The sequence below is a fragment of the Equus asinus genome, chromosome 19 (genome assembly GCF_041296235.1).
Source record: "Equus asinus isolate D_3611 breed Donkey chromosome 19, EquAss-T2T_v2, whole genome shotgun sequence".
Taxonomy (NCBI): Eukaryota; Metazoa; Chordata; class Mammalia; order Perissodactyla; family Equidae; genus Equus; species Equus asinus.
Genome location: NC_091808.1, coordinates 25,474,403 through 25,487,243, shown reverse-complemented (window position 1 = coordinate 25,487,243; position 12,841 = coordinate 25,474,403). Strand labels below are relative to the sequence as shown.

General features: G+C 37.1%; 1 protein-coding gene across 8 annotated transcripts in view; it reads right to left on the bottom strand.

The window, feature by feature from the left end:
• ERBB4 (erb-b2 receptor tyrosine kinase 4) overlaps positions 1–12,841 on the bottom strand; it is a 1,100,930-nt gene that overhangs the window by 708,778 nt on the left and 379,311 nt on the right. The window lies entirely within an intron of this gene.

Here is a 12,841-nt window from a genome sequence, read left to right as displayed (position 1 = left end):
GTAGTGGTTAAGTTCGTGTGCTTTGCTTCTGCAGCCCGGGGTTCACAGGTTTGGATCCCAGGTGTGGAACTAGCACTGCTCATCAAGCTATGCTGTGGCAGCATCCCACGTACAAAATAGAGAAAGATGGCCATAGATGTTAGCTCAGGGACTATCTTCCTCAAGCAAAAAAAGAGGAGGATTGGCAACAGATGTTAGCTTCAGGCCAATCCTCCTCACAAAAGAGAGAGAGAAATAAAAATGTTTATAGGAGCTCTACTCAAATTCACCAAAAATTGGAAATAACTCACATGTCCCCTGATGAGTGAGTGATAAACAAACTGTGGTATATCTATTCAGAAATAAAAATGAATAGATGATTGATAGATCAACATAGAAGATCCCCAAAGGCATTATGCTGACTAAAAGAAGCCAGACTCAAAAGGCAACACACTGGATGATTCCATTGATATGATGTTTTGGAAAAAGACAGAATTACAAGGATAGAGAACAGATCAGTGGTTGCTAGTGGATGGGAGGACATGAGGGACTAAAAGGCCATGAGTGCGATTTGGGAGATGGCCAAACTGTGCTGCCTGCTGACCGTGATGGTGCTTACCTAGATTTATACAATTAAAACTCAGAGAAGTACACACCAAAAAAGTCAATTTTACTGTATGTAAATTTAAACACACCCACACTCAGGTTGGCTTTTATGTCTAATGAAGTAATATATGTATGTAAATCATAAAACACCGTATTTGTTCCTAAGTATTTCATGCTTTTGTCTTCTTATGAATAATTTTTGTTACATTTTTGAATTGGTTATTATTGTTACATATTTTTTTAAAATCCTGATGACTCTTGTATGTTTTTCCCCCCAAATTTAGTTACGTTGCTAAATCCTTGTCATTTCCAATTAGTTTTCTTCAGTGAGTTTCTTGATTTATCTAATCTTTAATTATATTATTTTATTTTGTTTTCTTGGCCAGTGCTCATCAGAAATTCTAGGATAACTTTTTCAACTAATAGGTATAGCAGTCATTACTAGTTTTTCCTAATCCTAACATAAATGTTTTCCTTAGTTCAGCTTATATTTTATCATGTTATGTGTTTTAGAGTCTGACTTTACTAGGGCTTTGATTTCAGATTTGAGTGTTGAAGTGTATCATGTACTTTTTGCTATTTTTGAGAAGTTTTTCTTTACTTATTAAAGTGAAATATTCATTAATGAGTTCCAAATATTGAACCATTCTTGTATTCCTGGAATGAATGATATTTAGTCATGCATTATCCCATTACTATATTTCTGAGTTTTATTGCTCTTATTTTGTTTGTATTTTTTAATATTAAAAAAATACCTATCAATGTTTTAAAAATATTTTTACCAGATGCAATTATGCCCAAATGATAAATAATGGAAATGGGCTTATATTTCATAAATTTTGTACTCTATATAATTAAATTTAAAGGAATTAAGGAAAAAAATTAACACCAAAATAGGAAACTTGTTTTGTAATTTACATTACATAAAACTGGAAATAAAATATTTGCAATGTAAAAATCAGTATCCTTTTAAAAAAAAATAAGTGAACTCTAGTGCATTTTCTGAATCTTTATTTTCTACCACTGTTTTATTGACTCCCAAAGTGATAAGACAGGAAATCTGCTGAAATTAACTAACACACTTTCTAAATGATTCTTGAGCCAAATGAAAAGGGCATTTGGCATCGCAACCCTTCGCTAATAGAGTTGTAGCTAGGAAGACAGAGGCGTTCTGTACCCCAGACCGGGGAAAGGCAAGTCCGCAGGCTGTATATACCGCCACATGTTAATCCATCTAACATTTAATTAATCTGTATTGTACCTCTTTTGTTTACTTACAATAGTCTCTAAATGATCTCAAAGATGCTTAAACTACTAAATTATATTGCAAGGGGAGACAACTTCATCACTGGAGACTACCGAAAAATGAGAGATATAAAAATTATACATGATTGTATTCTGTTTACGAATGATATGTTTTGCGATTAGTCTGCTCTAATCTAGTCTTCCCAATATAATAGGTTATTTTTGTAATGTGTCCAATTATTTTCCATCTTATATCTCAAAGACTAGCTTATTAAAATTAAAATAATTGGAAATGATTTAAAATGCACTATATTGGTCATCAAAAACTGACTTGTAACTGCTCACATGTAATTGTTAGTTCTTCTTCTTTATTGTTTACTTGCCTTTAAATATTTTATTGTATTCTTTTCTGAACTATATCTTATAAAACACTTATATTGGAACCTGAAAAAAACATGGTAGAAAGACTTTGCCCATTCACAAATTACATTTCTGTCATTTATTCTTGGGTGAAATAATATTGTCCTTACCACTATTTTTCCACAATTCCCTCCCTGCTCTTTTTATTATCCTTCCCGCCCCTCTCCCCCTCCCACACACAAAAAGTCCTTATTTATGTAATATTTCATTGTCTGTGGAAGTGCTAGGTCCTTAACTTTAATGTAGGCACTAGACTTGACAAGCAATTAAAGCAAACGATTTCCACTCATCAAGGCTTGCCAAATTAGTCACCTGCCATCTGCACCATCATCTGGCTCTCCTTGAGGTCTTGCTGTGAAGCTGGATGCATTCTCTCAGATTAAGAGGGACAATGCAAACCTGCTAGCTGGTGAAATGCCAGTGGGAGCTAACTATGTAAACATTAGCAACCATCTTTCTTGCCTGGCCTATCATGCCTTCAACCATCCCCTTGTGTGTAATAAAAACCAGCCGGCTTGTGATGGCTTATCGCTGTGAGACCTTTGCCATCCACTGTAATTACAGTAGCAGTTCGCAGGATGTTTTTTTTCCTGTTAGAAGTACTTTTCAAAAAGGAATTAGACTAGGTGTTCCTAATATGAAGCTCTCCTCACATATCAGGCTGGTTTCTTAAGCACTAATAAAGATGTACATTAAGAAATGGACTATGGTCTTTCTATTGTACTGGTTACAGCGTGAAGCTTGCTTTTTCATTCTTTCCAATAGTGAATGTTTACTTGGCTGATAACATGCAATAAGCACTTTCTAGAGACATTCAATCAAGCTATTCCAATAATGGGCAAAACTGAGAAAAAGCAAGAGTGAAAGATGGCACTGTTGTCACCCACACACTCCTTTTCAAGGGCCCTTTTCCCTTAAGGCATTCTCCAACCCAGGGCTCCTCTGGAGCGATTGATGCCTCTGCGCAAATGCACTATGATGCCTCTCTTCTGGGTGGAATAAACTCTATGCCAGGGCACATGCCTTGGCCGTCAGAATGTGGGCTGCTTTGTATTCCCATCTGTCCCCTAGTCCATGTGCCTATTTGCCGTGATGAACCTATGTAAGGACAAACAGAAGCGTTGGTCCACTCCACTGTCCTGGGTCATCCATCCAAACTTGCTCATTCAAGGTAAGGTTATGTCTGAATAAGTAACAATCAGATCAAAAGAAAAAAGTGTGCTAATGTTAGACTTGGACTGAGAGAAAGGGGTGCAGGAGAGAACATTTTTCACTGCAGGTCCTTGACTGTATCTTCAGAAAATCTACACGCAAAGCCTAATCTGAGATCACCTTCTAAAAAGTTTTTCAACATAATTTCTCTATATTGTATAAATAAAACAAAGTTATTTATATTATGTAGCTGGCAAGATTCATATGCACAAAAACTATTTTCTAGAAGGTGGATATGAATTTTAAACTAAATTACTGACTGTTTACTTAGAGATACAGGTGGAATGGAAATATACACTAACTACTATTCTTAATACTGTCACAGCACAACACAGCACAAATTGGATCAATTTTTAAAATTTGAAGCATGCCTTTTCTGAACATGATGCATTTTTAATCCCTGACACAAAAATAATATGTATTTTAAGATAAATTATACAAATAAATATCTCTTCATTACAGAATTCAGGTTTTTATTGACATTTTCTGCCAGGATAACATAGAGTCAATTCTCTGTAACATTCTTTGCAAATGTTCAATTTTCACATGTATTTACCACCTGATTATAACTTGTAAAGAACACAATGCAAATCAAATAATAACTATAAAATCTACTTTTAAAATGCATTACTTTTTTGAGGGACAAGTCTCATGCTGTTTATCACTTTATTGTTATGATTTCAAAAGATAAAGTAAAATAATAACCCTTAATAAAAGCAATTATTTTCAAAGATACTGTTTAAGAATATATGGGTGCATGCGTATACATATGTGTATAAAAATACTCATTGGGAAGGAAATCCAATTTCTTTCTTTCTTTGTCTCTCTTTCTCTCTTTAGAGGAAGATTAGCCCAGAGCTAACATCTGCTGCCAACCTTCCTGATTTGCTGAGGAAGACTAGCCCTGGGCTAATATCTGTGCCCATCTTTCTTTTCTTTATATGTGGGACGCCTGCCACAGCATGGCTTGACAAGCGGTGTGTAGGTCTGCACCTGGGGTCCAAATGGCCAACCCAGGGCCACCGAAGTGGAACGTGCGAACTTAACTGCTGTGCCACCAGGCTAGCTCCACATTTCTTTTCTTTTTTTTTGGTTTAACTGTAGTTTCTAAATTTACGAAAGTTAGAAGCATTTTTGAATGTAAAAAGTGAATTTTATTTATGGAAAGATTTTTTTTCTCTAAATTTTACGAAAGGCAAAATATCTATTATATGCTGTGCCATTTCTTTTATAGACGTGTGAATGCTAATTCAAATTATTATCAATACTTTTGATAATCTTGTCATTTTATAAAACATCGATGTTTTGTATAAAACATAATTTATTATTTTTTTAAATTTTTTTCTTTCTGCTTTTTCTCCCCAAATCCCCCAAGTACAAAGTTGCATATTATAGTTGTGGGTCCTTCTAGTTGTGGCACATGGGACACTGCCTTAGCGTGGCCTGATGAGTGGTGCTATGTCCGCACCAAGGATCCGAACAAGCGAAACTCTGGACTGCTGCAGCGGAGCGTGCGAACTTAACCACTTGGTCACGGGGCCGGCCCCTGATTTTTAATGTAAATGCTTGAGAAATTTTACTTTAAATCATCCAAAGGAAAAGTAGAAAAATATATTACTCTAAAAATAGAATGTAAGAGTTACCTACCTAGCCATCTATAAAGGAAAGTTCAATGACAACCAATTTTCCGGCTGAGTTGAATAAGAACCATGATTGTGTATGTGTGTGTATATATACTTATATACACTCATTCTAGTTTCTATATATGCACTGGGTTCTTCTCTAGTTCATGCTGTTTGATATCATGCAAAATTGTGTAATATTGCTTCTGATAGTTTATCTCCTCTAATTTTATTTTAAAATTATATTGCTGTGAAATTAATATGAAAGTCTACCATTATTACTGTTAATCGTCCTTCCCATCTGTATATTAGTATTGCCAGATATTCTTCTAAGTGCTTTATATACACACTATCATTTAATCCATATAGTAATCATATTAAGCACCTATTATTATTAATTATTATTATTATTATTATTTTACAGATGAGGAAACTGAGACTCAGAAAGTTAAATGATATAACCAGAAAATTAACTAGTGGAAGAGCCAAGAGTCAAAATCAGTTCTAATTTCATGAGTACTTATCATTCAAAGGCATAGTACCAGTTAGTTGATGTCTACAAATACTTGTTTTGAATTATCTGTATTTGGCAGTAGTATATTGTAATCAAATAAAAATGTCCACAAACAAGTTGAAATGTTTACATGCTGAGGAACCATTCTTCTTTATACATTTAGAGCTACAGAGTTACACTATTGATAGTCACCCATTGCACTAAAACTCCACGGTAGGGGCCACAGGAGACAGTCATTGGGTCTAATAACATATAGGGATTTTAGACCAATGCAATCTCAGTAAGTACAAGTCAGTTTTATAGCTGAAGAAACCTGACTCCTTGATCCCCTTCCTTTGTGACTCACTTCCTTCCCATTTTCTATTCCATATTGGAGAAAGAAAATGGTGCAAAAATAGCCAGATTTTTAAGAATAAAAATTTTTAGAATTATAAACGGGCCTTGATCAAGTGAATGCATAGAGAAAGGCTGTACCAACACTTTAACTTTTGAGAACAAATCTTTTTCCTTTTTAACTAGAAAGCTTTTTCCAGGTTTATCCAACCCCACCCTCCAACTTCCTTTAACTTCCAATCTCCTTATCTCAAGAAACTCTCTTTTCCTAACCTACTAATCTATGTTACACACAAATCCTCTCAGCGCCTCCTTCTGAAGTCTGCAGGCTCCACCTGACAGTCTCTCAGCCCCTCCTGACTGACTATCCCTACTTCAAGTCACCACCCTTTCTACCTGAATATTGCAATAGGCTTCCATCTGATGGCCCTTCCCTTCTTCCTGTCTCCTTAGAGTCTATTGCATATCAACTATAAAAGATGTTAGCCCTTAAATAAGATCATTACTCTCCTTTGTCCAAATACCTTCAATGGTTTCTCATGTCATCCAGAATAAAATACAAGTCCTTATCTTGACCTACAAGGCCCTGATGCAATTTGAATCCCTGCTACTTTCCTGATACCACCTCCCAGAATGCCTAAGGTGACTTCCTCACTAAGATCTGACCACAGGGCTATCTTGCTTGTCTTTGAACATTTCTGTAAAAGCTTCTAGATACTGATTAGAATTTATCTTGTGCAGCAGTAATAGACTACATTGGTCTGTGCATGGCACTTTGAGAAGCACCGTTCTTAAACATTACACTTTAGGTCACTTATCACGTCCTGTCACTTTGTATCTTTACTAAGAATGCATTCAAAAGCTCTGAGGGCGGGGCCTCTATCTTGTTCACTGCTATATGTATAGCATTTACAAGTGCTTGATGATGAGGATTTTTAGGCTGCTTAATTTTAAAATGGCTTATGATGAGGATTCTTTAGGCTGGTTAGTTTTAAAACTACAGATGAGATTCAGGCTCCAAGGAGTGGAATTTGTTTGCCCCTTTGTTGGGAAACATTTACATTTCTAAGGGAAACCTCTATCTGTGAAGATGCCTCCCTCTCTGTGCCAGGAAGAAGGGGGAATGGTCTTATCTCTAGAAGCTCTTAATGGGGAAGGCAAGAACTTAAGTTGGTTGCTGTCTGGCAATCTCATGTAACTGGTTTAGGGTGGTGGCGTCTAACCTTTCTAACCTTTACTTAATCCGATTTGATTCTTGTCTAAAAGTCATGGGATCACCCAATGACCAGACCCCACCTGCACTGATGCCATTTTAACTTCTTTTTCATGTTCTTTCCTTTGTCATGTAAAGAGATGACTCACATACCTATGCCTTATATTTAGTCCTAACCCTCAACTCGGGGCAGCAGCAGGAGCTCTGACTGCCTGTGGGTCCTGTCCCCACGTACCAGCCCTGCCTGCCCGTGGGTCCTGTCCCCATGCCAGCGGGGGCAGCAGCAGCAGCAGCAGCAGAAGCTCTGACTGCCCATGGGTCCTGTCCCCATGCTACACTATTCTCTAAATAAAAGAGCACTACTGCCAGATCTTAAGAGTCTAAGAAATCTTTCTTTCGACTCCTCGGCTCACCGACCCCACATCACTTGACTCGTAGTAGGCACCCAGTAAATATTTAATGATTGGATGAATGGACAGATGTATGAGTGGCTATTGAAGTATCTAGAATTCTGTCTAGAATTCCCAGCTCACATGTAACCTAAATGTTATTTTTGATGATCAGAATGTTAGAACCACAAAGATCTGTAGAGATCATCAAGTCCAGCTTTTACATATAGATGAGAAAATAGAGACCAATATTAAAGTGCTCAACAAAGATCCAACATCTAATCAGGGGCAGAGGTAGAATAGGACTCTTCATTCAGGGCTATACCCACACGGCACAGCGCCTCACATTACATGGAAGTTTTCTTGAAACTATCCAGTTTTATGGAAAGGGTTCCTAAGCATAATGCCCTCTGCCAGTGGGAAAACTACATCATGAAACTCGACATGAGTGCTTAAGGACATTTGGCTAAACAGCACTGGCCAACTGTATAACTGGAAAATAGATCCTTGGTAATATCTTAATTTTTTTTCAAGTTCTGCTTAAATGAAGTTAACAAATACCTTGTTAAAAGGAAAGTTTGTTTTTTTAAAAAGAGTCTGTCTAACAAAAGCAGGCATCATATGTATACAGAAACTAACCAATAATACATGATAACAATCTTCAAAAAATTTTAATGAAATTATGTATTTCAAGTCATATTTTTAATGTACTACTGGAACTTGTCTTTTAAAAGAATCACATGCAGATCATTTTGTAAACAAATAATCTTTTTGTAAGGGAAACAATCACCTCTTAATTTGACTGTTTTGTAAATTCAGATTTCAAAGATCATGTTTGCTTAAATACACGCACACCTGCAGTTGCATCTAACAATTGTATGATGGTTTACTGTCAGTGTATTAGAACATTAAATTATTATTACAGCTATTATTATAGTTAATAACATTTATAAAGTGTTGTATAATTTACAAAGCAGTTACATTCATATTAACTTTTTGGATCCTAAATTATTTAAGAGATGGTTATAAGAGCCAAAATTATTACATTGATAGTAGGAATTCAAACATTGGGTATCACGAAAAAGAGGAACTTTTGAGAGATATTTTGAAATTTTTTGAATTAGAAATCAGGTGATTAAAATGTCCATGAATACTAGATATCTTTACCTTGGTATTATGAGTGACTCACAAAGAAAGAATAGAAGAAACGGGTTAAGTAAAAACAGATTGATTAAATGTTTTCTATACCCATGGAAAAAGTGGGCATGAATAATAAGATCTTCAGCGGACTCTGTCACAAGCCTATTTTCCTCCTCTTTGCACTTCGTCAAATAGAAGTTAATTAGATATAGGAAAGTTAACTAGAAATAGATCAGGGATAGAAAATGGAATTGACCACCATCAAAACTCTGGTTTATTTAGGGAGCTTGCTTACAGGGTTCTGTTGAATGCATGCCAATTATTTTTTTCAAAGTTGTGATTTTACTTTGAACATGGTTTCTCAAATATTATGTTTCCCTACCATTTTTACATATGTGGCTTTCTTCTTTGGAGGTTATGTTAAATATTACTAATTCCTCGTTACTTGTTGAATCAAATCCTAGTCACAGGCTTGATAGTCAAGATTTTCCATGAATTGAGATCTTGCTACAAGGTCCATTCAACCTTAATGCAAAGTTGTTGTTTCCAAATAATTTTCGAAAATAATCAAAAGATGCTTTAATTGCATCCATCATCCAACTCACCCACAACTGTTCCTTTCATTTTTATTCTTATTTATTTATTTATTTATTTATTTTTGAGGAAGATTAGCCCTGAGCTAACATCTGGTGCCAACTCTCCTGTTTTTGCTGAGGAAGACTGGCCCTGAGCTAACATCCATGCCCATCTTCCTCTATATGTGGGACTCCTGCCACAGCATGGCTTGCCAAGCGGTGTGTAGGCCCACGCCCAGGATCTGAACTGGCGAACCCTGGGCGGCCAAAGCAGAAGGTTCGAACTTAACCGCTGTGCCACGGGGCTGGCCCCCTCCTTTCATTTTTAAATTCATTCCTTTCACCTCTGCGAAATTCATTCCGTTGAACATTTTGTCTTTGACAAAATTCATATCCATCATTATCTCCAAAACCTGCCTAGAGAATTTTCTTCTTTCAGAAAAGGTCTGAACCATTCATTCAATTCACTTTTCCTAAAATTTATGTACAAAGATTTATTCTATTTTCATTTGTATGGTTATTTTATTCTCATTTTCCAGTATGTGTACCTTATTTTCCCCTAGATGATGAGTGAGCTCATAGAGACCTGAGATACTGTATCCCACTATTTCTGGTTAAGAGGCCAGATACAGTGCATCTATCACACAAAAAGTACTACAAAGGTTTGTAGATTTACACCTTGCCTGGCTTACTACGACCCAGGCAAGAGCAGAGAGTAATAACAAAATTAAAAGTCAAAATAATACAAAGTCAACTGCCAGACTTAATATATCTCAAACCCAGAATATCTGTTCTAATACCTAGTCTTAATATTTATCTTGAGTTGTTTAATAGTTAACTCACATTCATCCACCACTTGTGTGGAATTAAAAAACCGTTACCTTCAACTGAATGTTTACTCAGCAGCCTTATATAAACTCAAGGATGTTTGGCTTTTGTAAGCATATACCAAAACTTTCTGAGTGCTTCTAAAAAATCTGAGTACATACATGAGCATGTTTCCATTGTTCTTGTATATTAAGGTTAAAAATTGTGTTAATTGCAAAAAAAAAAGAATCCATTTGGAATATCAAACACTAGAGAAAGTTTTATAAGAAGGTTTTCTCAAGCCACGGTCCTCTGACTCATAAAGTTTGAAGGGTATTTTTATTTCTCAGACACAGCCAGACTGGCGATGGCATAACTACCGTTCATTCACCTGCTATTAGAGCCTCTGTCTACCTCCTGATTACTCCATCATATTCCTCAATGAATAGTGTTTGGGTGCCAATTGTGGTAAATTTCAGGGTTGTCTAGTATAAAACCAACCTTCTTCCATATCAAAAATGTTTCACACGCCGTCCTAGAATTACCTTACCCTTATAAGGACTAAAGAAAAGGGGGAAAGACTATTGTTTACAAAGGACTGTCATTTATAAATAAAGGCTTTTGTACTCATTGCATCACAGGCTTCCCATGATAAAACAAAAACATTGCTACAAAACAGTTAACTTTAGAGCTACCCATCCACTTACTCTGCAATTTGGTACGTAATGCAGCTGACAGCCAGTGCCCCAGCTTGGCTCTGCTCACCTAGCTAAGCCATGCATGCAGCCAGTACGCAATAAGGAAAAGCCCCTGGAGCTCTTTTCCTGCCACTTTCTAACCCATATTTTCTTATTTGTTCACTTTGCAAACCTGTTTCAGAGCTCTCAAGCTTCTGATTATCCCACCCTCCCACTCCTCCTTTGAAACTGCTGCCCTTGTACTGATCTGGCTCCCCTTCTCAGCGCTGCTCTGGCAAACTCAGCTTGAATTGGCCCTACCAGTGAACTCAGGCCCAAGGAACTTGCTCCAAAACCAACCCCCTGACCTCCCAAGGGCCTAAAGGGCACAGCCCACATGTGCTTCCTAGAGTGTCTCCACTAGGGGGCCACGTGACGGCTGCCTTTCTCATAGAAGAGGTCTGACAGGAGCCTGCAGCTCTATCTAGCTTCACATTATCCTGGCATCTTGATATTATTGCTTGACTTAGCTCTGGCCAATATCTCCAGCTTTCAGCCTAAAAACTTAGCTGAGGCAAAAAATTAATTATTCCTTCTAGTGCCAGTTATATTTTTAGACTGGGCTCCTTAATAACGCCAATGCACACCACGTCTGTTATTCTGAATAGTCACGGACTAGGAACTGCCCTGCTGATTTTCACTTGATTCTCTGCCTTCTGTTGATATCACCCTGTTTTCAACTTCAACACTAAATAAATAGCCAAATACATGGGTGCCAAAGAGTGTTGACAATAGAACTCCAGAAGCGAATGGTGCTAAATTAGTAGAAAAGGCAATTCCTAGCTAAGTAATGATTGTTCACTTGAAAATATGCACTGTTCCTTCTCCTTCTTTGAAAAGTCAGCACACTTGAGGGCCAAGTGCCGCCTGGGGACTTCAACTTGCATGAAGCATTGCGTTGGTTCTGAAGCAGTGAAATTCCATGGCAACGCCAGCAACACTTAAACTTCTCTAGGACTCCTACATTATTTACCTCGAAACAGCTAGGGGGCTTTTTGCAGAGAGGTCCCTAACTACTGCAAGCATTCACTCTGTTTAATGTTTTTAATTAACATTGCACAAACACCAATTCTGTGTGTGCAGTGAAGTCGGTACACTTCCCTGGATTGGCTTTCTCAATAGATCTGGAAATGCCGCAGCAGAATAGTGCCAGACTTCCTTCCCCACCCCCATTCTCCCTCAAAGCCCAGGCATCTCTATTCAAGAAGATGTTGGTTAAAATAGGACAAAACCGATGAGGACAGGATAAAGGGAAGACATATTTGGAAAAAAAAATATCTGGCATAGAAAACCTCTCGGGTTTTTTTGTTATTATTTGCACACTTTTAAAACAAGAATTACAATATAATTGTGAAATAATTGGATTTCGCCATAATATAATACGTGGACTTAACCTGGAGTTATTTAAGAGTTAGATAAGATGACTTCTAAGGTCACTGCCAGTTCTAAAACTCTATGTTCAAAACCACCTAGAGAGCCTCTAAGTAGCACTCAGTGATGGGACATCAATTGAGGATTATTATTCCTAAAGCAAATAAGATAAAACTCAAAGAACGCAACTCAGAGATACAAATGAAGCACCCACAAACTGCTCTCTGACTCCCCATACACAGCTCGAGAAATCTCTGTAAACACCTGAGAAAGAAAGAAGAGAAGCATCTTCCCAGGCAGAATTATTATTTCTGAGGATAAATTGAGGATGTACGTATCAAAAACCTCCTTCAGGGAGTAAGACTTCTCAGAAATAAAATCATATCCGCTAAAATAAAATCCTGCTAGTTTTACGAAGCATTATGAGTTTCGTCTTGCTGTCTCTCCTGTTTGAGGCTTGCTAGCCACCCTTGACTGGAGGAGCTCACTTCAGAAAGTGCAGTAACAGAAAGTTTCTTCACATTTGCAGCTGTGAGGAGACAGCATCCTAAATCTTCTCAAGCCAATTGTCTCTCTTCAGTGATTCGTCCTTCTTTCTCCTTTTTTTCCCTTTCTAAGATATGTCAAATAATCACTGAAATATCAGAGAACTGAGTTGAGGCATTCACGCTGTTTAGT